The following is a 13,460-nucleotide window of genomic DNA, read 5'->3' as shown; positions in this document are numbered from 1 at the left end:
ACATTTATACCAGGAATGGCGTTGAAATCAGGGCTGAATGGAGCAGCCGAATCCGAAGCCTCCCATCTGGGAAATGCTAGATCATGTGGCAAAGCCCCTTGTACACTGGCGTGCGCCAATTCACTAGTAGCAGGGACAGCGCTTGTACTGGGCAGTGTTCCCTGATTTGGAGACGTTTCTCCAGTAGCGCTATTTGCCCCTATTGCTGTACTGGTCCTTGGGCTTGAGGATGGACCAGAATCACTGCTCATTTCTGAGCTCTCAGTGTCGCCGCTACTAAAGCCCTCAAAATCCACATCTCCATCTGAGATTGCACTGTCATCAGTGTCAGAACATAGCAGGGCATACACCTCCTCTGCGGTATAAGTCTGACGGGCCATTTTATTTGTTTTTATATTTTTTGACTGCACAGGACTGACGGGACTGACCGGACTGGACTGACCTGCCATGACTGACTGACCCGACAGGACTGACTGACTGACAGGACTGACTAACCCTAACCTAACTCTTACTTTCTTTTTTTTTTTTTACTTTCACAGTGGCAAGGCTGACACAGCTCTTGTCACACTGTTTCTCCTCTGCTCTCTCACTGAGATCGGAGGGGAAGCAGTGTATTTATCAGGCAGATCGCCCGGGAGAGTTTGTTGCTAAAACAAACTTCCCTAGTGATCTCTCTGATTGGCTGGTGTGACGCTGACATCATCGAGACCTGAACCAATCAAGTCTCGATGAGGTCAGAGGTAACAGCACCGGGATCCCCTCGCTGCTAAGGTATGTGGGGGTCCCGATCACCGACTGTCACTATCTTTTAAACGCCTCAATCGCTATGGATCGCGGCATCTAGAAGATAGGAGCAGGTTAACATCATGGGGACCTGATCCAATCAGGTCCCCATGATGTCACATATCAGAGCTATCTCTCTGCACCGGAACCGTAGCACTTGCAGGACCCTGGGGGTCCTGAGCGCTGCGGGACCACCCACCGTTTTTAAACGTCGGCGCTGCACAGAGCCCAGGCAGCGCTGACGTTTATGTACAGTGGGCGGTCCTGAACCGGTTAACAGATGGAGCATCATGTCCTTCAGACCACCACTTTTATGGCCTGGTATTATTGTAGCTTGGATTAGGGTATACAACAACCATGCTTTGTGCACTGCAGTCTACACTCGTCCAGTCCAGTCGGGCCTCCCTGACTGTTGGTCAGTAAGATATGTGTAAGTATTTTCTGTATGATATATTATTCTGCTGATACAACTAGTGAGACCTCCGTGCACAAAGATTTCATTCTTTTGTCTGAGTTAAATGCTTTGAAAAACATGATTCAATCCGAGCACCATATCTAAGGAGTCTCGCCACGTGAAGCTAGTTTCATGAAAACATGCCTCCATTTTTTACTTATTAAAGTGTTGTACAAGGTCTGACCTCGTGTTTTTACCATAAACCAGAATCATTTTATAATAAATCTGCCAGATGCTGCGGGGGAAGAGATACTGGCACCATGCCTGCCCTGTGCATCAGTAATCACAGGACACCCCTATAAATATCTGACATAAAAGGACATTGAACATTAACGGAACAAAATGTACAGCAATTCTTTCTATCTCTGTATGCCCCTGAAGAAAATCATTCTACTTATCCGCATATTTAAGTGACCCTCCACAGGAGCATCATTATGAACCCTAAGGTGTCATTACAGGGGTCTCATGGTCATCAGCTAGAACATTGAAACAAATGATGGGACATGTGAAATGTAATCCTTCTTACATGGGACATGTAGACCACCTTCCATTTATCCTGTGGCCTATAGTTATACGGAGCTATTCTGTAGTAGGTGTGTAGATATTGTGATCTTTTGGCCACTTTACCTGCATACAAATCTACTTCTGTATTTCTGTGCTCCAGCTCTGTGTGCTGCTTGGTCTGGAATACGTGAGCTGCGGGGACTTTAACACCTTCCTTCTGGAGAAGGGGCGGCTTGACATCCCCAGCGCAAGGTACATTTTATGTTACCTACAATCCTGATCATAACTGTATAGAAATGTCTAGCATTGATCCGTTCACTTCCCTGCTGTATTATCTGCCTTTGGGTTCTGGTGTTTTTAATATAAAAAATATTGTAGATTGCAGCGAAATTAACCAGAACATTGACAGAAATCTGAGTGGCCTCATTATTCTTCAGTGGGATCTGGCAGGATTTGTTGTATGTTCTGCATATGGTCATCTTGTTCTAATCGTCCAGTCAATGTAGATAATATTGGCTGGAAGCAATATCTTTGTGTTTCTTGTCTTCTCCTCGGAAAGTTACACTCATTCATGTCTTTCTGTCAGATTCTATGCCGCTGAACTGGTCTGTGGAATCCAGTACCTCCACTCCAAGGGCGTCATCCACAGAGACCTCAAGCCCGAGAACATCTTGGTGGCTGAAACGGGCCATATTAAGATCACAGATTTCGGTCTCGCAATTGACAACATGCATGGAGACCGAACAGCCACCGAATACGCTGGGACTGCCGGTTACATGGCTCCTGAGGTGGGATAATAGTGCTTTCCTATTTAGTTATCGCTAAAATTACAGTCCATGGGAATGTTAACATTTTGACCTTTTTGTTCTTACTTCCATGATAGATTTTTGCTGGCGAGGAGTATAACGCCGGAGTAGACTGGTATTCTCTTGGCGTCATCTTAAAAGATATGGTTACCAGTGAGTGTACGTTCCATCTGACACTCGATGAGGCATCCTCCGGCATTGATGACATCATTAAACAGGTCAGTATAGTTCCAGGTTATTAGTACTAGGGGTTGTACAATATTCATTTAAATGGTGAAGTTGTGAGAATGTTTTATTGCCTCTACCGCTTACCTTCATGGGTTTTACTTTATTGTTTTTAGCTCCTACAGAAAGATCCTGCCAGACGCTTAGGAGTCCATGGTAACATCCGAGAGCACGTGTTTTTCCAGTGTATTGATTGGGTCTCTGTGGAAGCCCTGAAAGTGCCTCCACCACACATCCCTGTAGTAAGTATATGACCAGATCACATTGCACCTCTGTTAAGTATTAGTTAGTGCTGACACTTAGGCTATGTGCCCACGATGCAGAAATGCCCAGGATTTTTTCCTGAGCGTTTCTGCATCTCCCTGGCAGAAAAAAACACATGCGGATTGTACATGCAGATTGTACATGCGGATGGTACTTGCGGATCGTACATGCGAATCGTACATGCGGATCGTACATGCGGATCGTACATGCGGATCGTACATGCGGATCGTACATGCGTTTTTCCTGCCGGGGACATGCGGAAATGGAGCGTTATTCACTGACATTTCCGCATGCGGATTGTACATGTGGATTGTACATGTGGATCGTACATGCGGATTGTACATGCGGATTGTACGTGCGGATCGTACATGCAGATCGTACATGCGGATTGTACATGCGGATTGTACATGCGGATCGTACATGCGGATCGTACATGCGGATTGTACATGCGTTTTTCCTGCCGGGGACATGCGGAAATGGAGCGTTATTCACTGACATTTCCGCATGCGGATTGTACATGTGGATTGTACATGTGGATCGTACATGCGGATCATACATGCGGATTGTACATGCCTTTTTCCTGCCAGGGACATGCGGATGTGAAGCGTTCTTCACATGCATTTCCGCCTGCGGATTGACAAGCGCTTTCCAAGCGATTTTAGCATCACTTGGAAAGTGCTTGTGACAACTAGGTCACACTATATAAATCCATGCAAACTGCATGGATTTATATAGTGTGACCCGAGAGAGTGGTTAAAAATAAAAAAACAAATGTATACTTACCCTCCGATGGCCCGCGCTGGCTTGCTTCGCTCGGTGCCGGCACTTTGCAGTGGATTGAAAGACCTGCCGATGTCAGCGTCGCATGACCCGTCACATGACTCTGACGTCAGCGCAGGTCCTTCAATCCACTGCAAAGTGCCGGGAAGCAAGTAGGAGCGCAGCGCGGGCCGCCGGAAGGTAAATATACATTTATTTTTTATTTTATTCTTTTTTTACAAATTTTTTAATGGTGCCTAGGTCCGGAGGAGAGTCTCCTCTCCTCTAGTCCTGGGTACCATCCGCACATTAGAACGCACCAATTACGCAAGTACAGATGCAGTCTTGCGGAATTGGCGCGTTCTAATGCAAGTCAATGGCGGCGATAAATGCAGCATTTCCGCAAAATAATTGGTAGTGCTGCGTTTTTTTCCTCAATGATAATCCGCAGCGGAAATTTCCGCAGCATGTGCACAGCGGATTATCATTGGGGAACATAGCAGACCTTCTACCATGCGTTTTTAATGCGTTTCCGCAGCTGCAAAAACGCTGCAGAAACACATTAAAAACGCATCGTGGGCACACAGCCTAACATTGGAAAATCAACATCATCCAGAGCTGCTGGTCCTGGTCTGATGGTCCAGATCATTTCATATCATCCTTCTCCAGAACGTTTGAGATTTTGGTAATAATTATTTTTTTGTTTGTTTTATAGCCATCTAAAGCTCATCACAGTTCTCGACCACACCATCTGGAGAAATTAGAAGCAGCAGAGGCCAAAAAGTCACCTCTATCAGCAAAGGACCAGGCCATGTTCAAGGGATTTTCTTTTGTCAACTTGGAAACCCTTGACAAGACACCAGCTCCATAGTCATCAGAGCCAGCTGTCTTCCTCAGCCTCCAGAAGACCTTGAAGAACTGAAGATTGGACATCACTTTGATGATCATCTGAAAGCACTGCTGGAATGAAGATGACCATGGATACGACACTGAGGGACCCAAAACACAGACCCCAAAGATGAAGAAGCCAGACAATGTAATCATGCGCTGGCAGTAAGTATAAGCGCCACAACATCTGCGCTTCACTATACTCATAGACATGTGCAGAACATTTTACACTAACCGGTAATTGGATTTCCTCTTACTCATGACAGCTCCATCTTTCGGTGCTGTCTTAGGCTAAGAAGAAATAACATGGTGTGCGATGGCCGGCTATTAAGGGGAGGAAGGAGGCCGGATTTTTTTTTTAACTAACATTGCACATGTCTATGATCATTTTTACCATTACCAGCAGTAAGATTTCCTCACACTCATGAAAGTGCTGTCATGGGTGTCGGGAAGAGGTGTGTGATGGCCGGCTATTAAGGGGAGGAAGGAGGCCGGATTTTTTTTTTTTTTTTAATTAGCAGTTAATAATGAAGATAAGCATAGCAATGACAGAGGATCCCAATATATGACACCAAAGACAGAGATGCCAGCAGATCTACTCCTATTCTGGCAGTAAGTATAAGCGCCACAACATCTGCGCTTCATTATACTCATAGACATGTGCAGAACATTTTACATTAACCGGTAATTGGATTTCCTCTTGCTCATAACAGCTCCAGTCTTTGGTGCTGTCTTGGGGTAAGAAGAAATAACATGGTGTGCGATGGCCGGCTATTAAGGGGAGGAGGAGGCCAGATTTTTTTTTAACCAACATTGCACATGTCTATGATCATTTTTACCAGTAACAGTAGTAAGATGACTTCTGAGACCCAACAACAAAATTTCCCCAAAAAGTCCCATGTAATAACGACAACATACAGAATTTAACCAAAACTCCTTTTAATGGTTAGAGGTCGGTCACAGCCAAAAAGGATGTGCTCAGCGCGTAACTGGTATAAAACCCGGTTAAGGCACTGTTGGCCAGCTGAAACGGGTACAAATCCATATTCCACTGCCGGACTCCCGGCGCATATCATACTTCGTACTGGAGAAAAACATCAAGATAGAGCAAATGACTGCTGCTGTGACTTAAATACAGAACAACCAAATAATACCAACAAAACACACTGTACATGGGAAAAAAGGGGAGGGGTGGTGGGAAACGCAGACTGCGGGTCCCATGCTTGTGTGGAGAGAGGCAGGAAGAGGCAGGTGACTAGCCCAGGGGATGGGGGAAGACTCGGTTACCCGGGCCTTTAGCCTTAAGGAGGTCGCGGTGGTCGGCTCCCGGGCCCGTACTCTGGGGTCTCTCTTTAAAAAGGCGTTGATAGATGTTAAGTTTATAAAAGTTCGTGACGCAACCTGTGGCTTCTGGTGAGGATCACCAGCGCTGCGCAGTCCACTGAGGCCGATGATAAGGCAGCTGGATGGTATAGCTCCCCACAGGTGGAGCTAGGCCTCAGGGCAGTGTATGACGGGGTATGCAGGACAAGGAGACTCAGCCGCGTCAGAGCAAGAACAGGGACAGACACGATAGTCACTTCAGTACCTTTTACTGATGGAAATTCAGGCACTCCCCGGAGCACTGTAGGGTGAAGAGTGTATGTCCGGATCCTCCCCAATGAGCGGGTTTTGGGCCTCCTGTTCCTTGCCTCTGCGTAGTAAGTTTCTGACCTGCCTGGAGCTAGGCCTAACTTTGTCTCTGTCCTGCGCTGGCTGTCCTTGTGGTAGGGCCTTCTCTTGGAGTGCACGCTCCCGACCTACGGGGCCTATGTGTCTCCTGGCTCTGGTACGTATCAGCACTTTAGCGATCCTGGGACTTGTAGTTCTCCAGGGATTCCGGTTATATCTTACTGGGTCGGGGATATCCCGGTAAGCTTCGGACCCGGTGTCCGGTAATTTCTTCTTCGGGGTGAGCTAGTTAAGCTCCTCTGCCCCCTATGTACTAACTCTCTCCTCTCGCCTTCGGCCTACTCGGGCCCTCAATAGGCTACTCACACTAACGGCAGCTTGCCGCGCTTCACTGATCTTATGGCGCCGGCACACCTAAGCTCACTATTCTGAGCTACGACTCAACCGGGCTCAACTCTGTATTCAGGCTTGCACTAACTGAACTCTCCAGAGGAATTGCTGAGTCACTGAGCTCCACTGCAGACTGACCTGTTTCTGTGTCTCACTCTGCAGGAACTGACTGCCTGGCTCCACCTTCCCTTCTTTATATATCCCTAACGGGCTCCCTCTGGTGGTCTGAGATGGAAGGTGGAGATGTGTGAATGGTTATGGGGGCCTCTTGTGGAGGAATCCGTCAATACACCCTTCTAGGATCTGTCATACCAAGCACAGCTGGGCTTCACATTCCCCCCTAGTTAATCTCAGCACTCCCGAGCTGAAGTACATTTTATAAAACAATAACAATAGTAAACTTAAGCAATACATGAACAATATTCCCTTTATGGGAGGCACGAATCTTAAACGTTGCATAACAAAACAATTACAGAGTGTCCTCAGAATCCAAGTCTCCTGTGGTGAGGTTCCCAGCAAGGATGTCCATCTCACAAGGTAGAGTACTTTGGTAGTTTTGAGGGACCTGTCCTAAACCTTCTACGTTGGCCCTGGGGTAGCTGCAGGGCATGAAGATCCCGAGTTGGACCTCCAAAAGAGCCACTCCAAACAGGTTTTGCTTCTGAGGTCACCTAAAGGGCACTCCAGGGAGCGCTATTATATATAGTAAGAGTTTTTGGGCTGCACACAGTCCTCAGCCACGAAGTTCTTAGGCAAATAAAGAATTAATGAGAAAAAAGCACAAATGGATAAGCATGCATAAAAATAAACAGTCATGCAGTACATTACAATTTAATATACAATACCCCAGGGGTAACTATATATATTTTCAGAGATTTTTAACTATCTACTGAGTGTACCTAACAGGAGGTTTACCTCTTGTACTACATATTGACCTGCGTAGTGCTGTGGTTGGTGGAGTGTCAGTGTCTGTATCCTCAGTTACTCTACCAGTTCTACATGTAACCATGTTGTAAAACTGCCTTAACCTCTCTCTTGGACTGGCAAGTCTACCATTGGCTGGGCCCTGTTGCTCTGCTCCTGCCGGGGATCCTTCATCCGGGGATACTTCTTGAGCTGGCTCTTCTACAGCACTTACAGGTTTAACTTGCTGTGGAGGGTTTGCTGGCTGTTCATAGAATTGGAGTACTGGAATAATTACTGCACCTCCTATTTGAGGCCAATCCGCTGGGAAGTCTCCTAGGTCAGTGTGGGTCACTGCTTCTTTAGGTTCTTCCTGGGTTGTGAGAGGCACTTTTTCTTGGTGTTTCTGTAAGTCTGGACACAACTTTAGGTGGTCCCTGGACACTGTGGCAGATGTTCTTCCTCCATCACGACTAATTATGCATGTCTTTTTGTTGTTAAACCGTGACGGTAACACAGTGTAGGGGTCTTTTTCCCACTGGTCATCAAGTTTGTGGTTACTTCTTTTTCTTTTTAACACTGTTTCACCTGGTGTGAAAGGTTCTGCGGGTGCGTTTTTGTTGTATTAAACTTCCTGCTTTTCTCTCACCCGAGTAAGACTGTCCTTGACACAAGCTTGTACCCTTCTGTACTGCTCTTGTCTGGTTTTGTCCCAGTCCTCAGTGGTCATATCAGCTTCAGGTTCAACAACACCAAGCTCCAGATCCATGGGCTGCTTTCCTGGCCTTGCCCGCATGAGATATGCCGAAGTGCAGTTGGTGGAACTCACTGGTATATGATTCTACAGATCCACTAGGTCAGGTAGTAGGTCTGGCCACTGGTTTCTCTCCTCAAGTGGTATGGTCTTTAGCAGGTCGATGATAATGTTGTTCATCTTTTCGCAGAGACCGTTTGTTTGCGGGTGATACGGTGTAGCTCTTATATTTTTACACCCGTAGAGATGGCAGAACTCCTTAAACAGCTCAGCCTCAAAGGCCGGGCCCTGGTCCGTCAGCACCTGCTCAGGGTAACCATGGGGTCTGCAGAAATACGCTTGGAACGTCTTTGCTGCTGTCTCTGCCGTCAGGTCTTTGACGGGGGCGACCACCAAGAAACGTGAGTAGTGATCCACCATAGTCAGAGCATAGGAGTACCCTGACCTGCTGGGGGAGAGCTCAACATGGTCCAGGGCCACGATCTCCAGGGGTCGAGTCGTCTTGATGGGTTGCAGGGGTGCCTTCTGGCTGCTGAAGTCTTTCCTTCTTAGGCCGCAGGGTCCACAGTCCCAGCACCACCTCTCAATGGAGCTGCGCATTTCTACCCAGTAGAATCGACATTTCAGCAGGGTCTCTAGCTTTTTCCAACCAAAGTGCCCCGCCTGATCGTGGTAAGCCTCTAATACCATCTGGATGTCTGTCTTAGGGACTACTATCTGCCATACCATCTCATGAGTCTTTGGATTGACGCACCTCCGGCACAGCTTCTCATGGTAGATAAACAGCCGACTTCGCTCATTCCACAGCTGCTTTGCTTGCAGAGACGCATCTTTCTCCAGGGAGGCACCTTCTTGAGTTATCAGCTGTTTGATGCGGCTGACAACCGGGTCGCTATCCTGGGTCTCTTTCCAGCTGTGCTGAGACAGGGGGTTTAACGTTTTTCCACGCTGATTCCTGGAGGCTCGTTGCTCATGGATCATCCCACTTCGATGAAGGGCAGGTAGCTCAATCTCTTCCAGGTCATCCACTTCTTCTTCTGTGTCTGACTGGTGAGGCATCCTAGACAGGGCATCGGCTTTGGCGTTCTTGCGGCCCGCCCGGTATTTGATTGTAAATTGGTAGTTTGACAGCCGAGCCATCCATCGTTGTTCCGGAGCTCTCAACTTAGCTGTTTCAAGATGGGTCAAGGGGTTGTTATCAGTAAAGGCAGTGAACTTGCTGGAAGCCAGATAGTGCTTGAATCTTTCAGTGATGGCCCAGACCAAGTCCAGGAACTCCAACTTGAAGCTGCTATAGTTCTCTGGGTTCCTCTCAGTCGGGTGGAGCTTCCTACTTGCGTATGCGATCACCTTCTCCTGCCCATTCTGCTTCTGACTTAGAACAGCACCCAGGCCTTCGTTGCTGGCATCTGTATACAGTAGGAACGGTTGGCTGTAGTCAGGGTAGACTAGGATCTCATCACCTGTCAGGATCTCCTTCATCTCCTGAAACGACTCGGCTTGCTCCTTACCCCAGTGGAATGGGGGTTTTTTGCCTTTGGGGGACTGTCCTACCAGGAGGTCTTGCAGAGGAGCTGCTCTCTTAGTGTAGTCCTTTACGAACCTCCGGTAGTATCCTACTAGTCCCAAGAACTGACGCACCTCCTTGAGGTTCTTCGGCTCTGGCCACTTCTGGATGGCTGTGACTTTCTCCGGGTCTGGTGCTTCCCCTTCCGGACTGACAATGTGCCCCAAGTACTGTACCTTTCTCTAGAGTAGGTTGCACTTTGAGGGCTTCAACTTCATCCCATACCGGGACAGTGACTCAAATACCTCTGCCAGGTGTTTCAAGTGGTCCTCGTACGTTCTGGAGTACACAATTACATCGTCCAGGTAAAGTAACACAGTCTCGAAGTTGCGGTGTCCCAGGCAGCACTCCATCAATCTCTGGAACGTTCCGGGGGCATTGCAGAGTCCAAACGGCATACTGTTGAACTCGCAGAGTCCCATCGGGGTGGTGAAGGCCGTCTTCTCCCGATCCTCCTCAGCCACAGCTACTTGCCAGTACCCACTAGTGAAGTCAAGGGTGGAAAAGTAATTTGCAGACTTTAAGGCAGCTAGGGACTCCTCTATGCGTGGTAAAGGGTATGCATCTTTATGTGTAATGCGATTTACTTGACGGTAATCTACACACATTCTCATGCTCCCGTCCTTGTTCCTAACCAGCACTAGGGGAGCTGCCCAGGGACTACAACTATCCCTTATCACTCCCGCCTTCCTCATGTCATGCAGCATTTCTTTTTCCTTCTGGTAGTGAGCTGGGGGTATAGGCCTATAACGTTCTTTGATTGGGGAATGGTTGCCTGTGGGGGTATGATGTTGAACCCCCTTAACCCTTCCGAAGTCTAGTGGATGTTTACTGAACACCTGCGAGTACTCTTGAACCACCCAGTGTACACCCTGTTTTTGGTGGGTAGGAGTGGTGTCCGACCCAACAGGGAGCGGTTGACACCAATCCTCCACCTGGGTTGCAGGGTCATTATCCTCCACTTCTTCTGGTGAAGTTAAGGACTCCGCCTCATGGATGCAGTTGTTGTTGACAGCATGTAATTTGGCAACAGTGGCATAACGTGGCAGTTTGACCTCATCTTCCCCTAAGTTGAGAAGATGGACGGGCACCCTCCCATTACGTACATCTACCACTCCCCTGGCAGTTAAGAGCGTGGGTATGTGCTCAGAGCATAGGGGTTCTACTACCGCCTGGTAGCTCTGTCCTCTAAGACCTATGGCAGCTCTTCATCAGATGAGCATTTCACTCATTGGGGAAACGACAATGGGTATGGGGTCTGTTACCCGCACGTTACTGATTTCACCATCTGTTAACTTTACTTGCTGTTGATACATCAGGACGCGGATCTCCCTCTGCAGTGCCCTCCTCTCTCTCGGTCTGGCAGTGTCGGCGATCTGTTGGAGCAAGAACACAACTTCTCCCAAACAGTTACCAACAACGTTAGTGCCCAATACCATATACGGGTTGCTGTCATCAGGGTTATTCTCCACTACAATTAGTCCCTGGTCCTTCAGCTCCACTCTCCCCACCTTTACAGTCACATTCTTAACCCCGAGTAGGTTAAGGAGGAGTCCATTTGAGGCATACACAGACAGATTTGGAGCTGGCGGACGTAGGTCGTCCATGGACCAGAACCTCTTGTAGAGGACTTCAGGCATGATGGTTACCTGAGATCCTGTGTCCAGCAGGGCATGCGTCGGGATCCCGTCCAGTACAATGGACAGGAAAGGTCTTCCTCCGACGAACCTGTTGTACCAGTCTGATGGGCCTGGTGAGTCTACTCCTGGGTGTCGGCCCTCGGACCCAGGGTTTTCTCGTTTAAAGGACAATTCTGGGCGATGTGTCCGGTCTTGCGGCAGCGGTAGCAGGCTGGGTCCTTTGGTGGACGGCGCTAGTCACTGATCCTCGGCGAGGGTGGTGTTGGTCTCCTCCTCCTTCGCATCCAGGGGACATTCTCAGGGCTATCGGCTAACAGGATCTTCCCTCCTTCCTCAGGCTCCGTCCGCAACTGCAGAGCACTCAGCACAGTGGTCAGGGTTTTACTCAACTGACGCACCTCAGAGCGCAGACTGTCCAGTTCTTTAGGGGACGTTGCTGGAACTTTAGCTTCAGCAGCCACCGGGGAAAAGGTGGGTGTTGCAGGTACTGGGGTCGCCCCACCCTGGTAACGTTGGATGGCATTTGTTTCCAGGGGCTGCAGTCCTTTTATAGCCATGTCCTTAAGATTGTCAAAGGTAGCTTCTGGATGATCCAGGGACCACCAACGCACAGTCCTGCTCTCCTCTGGAGACCTCAGTCCCCGGACAAACTGTTCCTTCAGCATTTTGTTCTCATTTTCAACGCTGGTTGGACTAACCTGGTTTAGAGCCCGCAGGGCCCCCTGTAGACGCCAGGCGTAGTCCCGAACATTGTCCTCTGGTTGTTGGGAACAGCTGTAAAACCTCATCTGGAGGTCCGCCTCAGTAAGGTCCTCAAAGACAGTCTGTAGTTTTTGAAATATTGCGGACACTGACTCCTGGTCTGCGGCCGATCATGTTTCCACTTCCCGCTCCGCAGCACCGGTCAGCTGTCCTAATACAACGGCGGCTCTTTGTTTGCCGGTCATGGAGTACATGTCCAAGATACCACATATCTTCCGTTTGAATCCAGACAGGGTATTTGGTTTGCCGTTGTACTGGGGGAGCCACTTTGCTCCAGGAATGTACGGTAAAGTCATAGGAATTACGGGTGTTACAGGCGCTGCTGGTGGAGCGGCGGCTTCGGCCTGCTCATCATCGGGCTGAACTTCAGGGACGTTGACCGGTAGGTTGGCGTTCTGCTGCTTGTCGGACATCTTGGCACCCCCCTAGTTAACCGTGGCCTACCTTCTGTTTTTTTTCTTCCGGTAGGCCGCAGCTCCGCAGGTGACGGTTGTCTTCAGGACCTTGCGTCCTACGTCAGAGCGTTCAGCGATGCTCCTTACAGGAACTGGCGCTTCTAGCTTTGACGTCAAGGCGTGGGGCGTGTCCGGGGCTTAGCGCTCTTTTGAAGGTACGCCCCTTATTTTCCCGCGGTTACGCCCTTCTTCTTGCTCAACGGCCCAACAATGGCGGCAACCTTCACCACAACTTTACGTACACAGTTCAGAATAAAGGCGCACAGTACCCGGTGGCAACGGGCACAACACTCTGTCGTTGCAGCGGGCACGTAATCCTGTTCGTGACGCCAGTTGGAGATGACTAGCCCAGGGGATGGGGGAAGACTCGGTTACCCGGGCCTTTAGCCTTAAGGAGGTCGCGGTGGTCGGCTCCCGGGCCCGTACTCTGGGGTCTCTCTTTAAAAAGGCGTTGATAGATGTTAAGTTTATAAAAGTTCGTGACGCCACCTGTGGCTTCTGGTGAGGATCACCAGCGCTGCGCAGTCCACTGAGGCCAATGATAAGGTAGCTGGATGGTATAGCTCCCACAGATGGAGCTAGGCCTCAGGGCAGTGTATGACGGGGTATGCAGGACAGAGAGACTCAGCCGCGTC

The sequence above is a fragment of the Phyllobates terribilis genome, unplaced genomic scaffold (assembly GCF_046119375.1).
Source record: "Phyllobates terribilis strain yellow unplaced genomic scaffold, ASM4611937v1 Scaffold_27__1_contigs__length_16484149, whole genome shotgun sequence".
In the NCBI taxonomy this organism is placed as follows: Eukaryota; Metazoa; Chordata; class Amphibia; order Anura; family Dendrobatidae; genus Phyllobates; species Phyllobates terribilis.
This window is presented reverse-complemented; position numbering follows the sequence as displayed.